The sequence below is a fragment of the Babylonia areolata genome, chromosome 2 (genome assembly GCF_041734735.1).
Source record: "Babylonia areolata isolate BAREFJ2019XMU chromosome 2, ASM4173473v1, whole genome shotgun sequence".
NCBI classification, from domain to species: Eukaryota; Metazoa; Mollusca; class Gastropoda; order Neogastropoda; family Buccinidae; genus Babylonia; species Babylonia areolata.
In genome coordinates, this window is record NC_134877.1 from 22,318,640 (window position 1) to 22,321,139 (window position 2,500).

Genomic DNA, 2,500 nt, shown 5'->3' on the forward strand with positions numbered 1-2,500 from the left:
GTTTTTTTGGGTTGTTTTTTTTTAATTATTGTTGTTGTTGTTTGTCGTTTTTTTTTAAATTTATTTTATTTTATTTTATTTTATTTTTTTTATTTTTTTTTGGCTGGTCTCACTTTTTTGGGGGGTGTTGGTTCCTCCTCCTCCTCCTCCTTCTTCTTCTCCTCCTCCTCCTTCTTCTTCTCTCCTCCTCCTCCTCCTCCTCCTCCTCCTCCTCCTCCTTCTTCTTCTTCTTCTTCTTCTTCTTCTTCTTCTTCTTCTTCTTCTTCTTCTTCTCCTCCTCCTCCTCCTCCTCCTCCTTCTTCTTCTTCTTCTTCTTCTCCTCCTCCTCCTCTTTTTCTTCTTCTTCTTTTTCTCCTCCTCCTCCTTCTTCTTCTTTCTCCTTCTCCTCCTCCTCCTTCTTCTTCTTCTTCCTCCTCTTCCACCTCCTCCTTCTTCTTCTTCTTCTCCCCCTCCTCCTCGTCCTTCTTCTTCTTCTTTCTCCTTCTCCTCCTCCTCCTCCTTCTTCTTCTTCTTTCTCCTTCTCCTCCTCCTCCTTCTTCTTCTTCTTCTCCTCCTCCTCCTCCTTCTTATTCTTCTTCTTTCTCCTTCTCCTTCTCCTCCTCCTCCTTCTTTCTCCTTCTCCTCCTCCTCCTTCTTCTTCACACTCTCTCGTTTTCTTTTTTTGTGCTTGTCACGTCTTTTTTTTTGTTTGTTTGTTTTCTTTTTGGTTTTGTTGTGTTTTGTGCTTTGTTGTTGTTGTTGTTGTTGTTGTTGTTAACACCCCCACCACCCCCGCCCCCACCACCGATCCTTCCTCGTGTCCCCAAACCCACTTGTTTAAAATGATTAATTTGTTTCCTTGATGGAGTTTCGTCGTAACTTATAATTGCTGGAGAGTGCCGTGGAGAAGACAATAATGAAGGAAAGAAAGAAAGAAAGAAAGGAAGGAAGGAAGAAAGAAGGTAAAGAAAGGAAGGAAGAATAAAAAACGAAATAGAAAATACTGAATGAAAGAACACGGTTGGAAGAAAGGTAGGGGCGAATATGATCATATCATGAATGAATTAGGCTACGGTGGCCGAAGGGAAACTTAAAGAGAGACTGAAGAACTCAGAACTCAAAACGTTTTTGTTTTTGTTTTTTAATTTTTTTAAAAATTATTATTATCATTATTATTCAAGGATTCAGAATTTAGGCATGGCCCGTTCTTCCAATCTGTCCTTGGTAATCTACATCAGTTACAATAACACATATATTATATTTCATGCAAAGGGGAGGAAGAGAGAAGAAGAAGAAGAAAAAAAAAACCCAGAAAGAAGTCCTGCAGAAGGAATATGATAGAGAACACACACACACACACACACACACACACACATAGGGGGAGGGGAGAAAGAGACAGAGAGAGAGAGAACTCAGAACTCAGAAATATTTTATTGCAAGGCCACTGGCATGTGTGTTTGCAAAGGAGGTACATACATATATTTGAAACAAATAAGATAACAAAAATAAAAGGGGGGATGGACAAGCATTATGGACACAACATTTAACTGGAAAAGTGTGTGTGTGTCTGTGTGTGTTTGTGAGAGAGAGAGAGAGAGAGAGAGAGAGAGAGAGAGATAGCAAAATCAGGTCTAAAACACAGGAGTTACAAATCCAAGGAGAAAAATCGTTAGCTGTTTATTTCCCAGTGTCTCCCGTTTAATTAATATGGATATTTTGTGGTGAACTGTGTGATTACATTTTTAAAAAAAATTTTTCTTAAGTTTTATATTGTGAGTTTGGTTGATTTGCTTTGTCTCTGTTAAGTTTTGTCAAGTCGCTGGGCGACTGTTTTTAGATTGATGCATTGTTGATCGATTTATAGATATGTTCTTTTTTTTTATATTCATTTAGTTAGTTTTCATTTTGCTTATTAATTTCAATACTTATGTATTCATTTGTTTATGTATGTATTTATTTATTTGTTTATTTATTCTTCCATTCATGTATGCGTGTTTTATGATAGATTCAATTCACGTATTTATTCATTTATTTATTTATATCGTTTATTTATCCATTTCTTTTCAATTCACGTATCAGTTTATTTACATTTGTTAATCATTCATGGTGTTTCGTTTATCATTCATTTTCAAAACGATCAGCTTGTCTTCGACAATATATATATATATATATATATATATATATATATATATATATATGTATATGTATATATGCAATATATATATATATATATATATATATATATATATATAATCTTTTTGAGAGGGAGAGAGAGAGAGTTTCTGACATGTATATTGATTAAAAAAAAAATCGTGACAACTTACCTAACTGTCAGCTGAAGTCAGTACAAGTCTTCAACTTACCGAGTAATCCCGGATTGGGGCTTTTGATTTAAAAACAAACAACAGCATTAAAAGAGAGACTGATTACTGTAAATAAGTAGTGTATGTCAATAGTGCTTCTGACGCGGACTGTGTGAATAACGACTGTGTAGAATAATTAGTATATCACTGAAATGCAT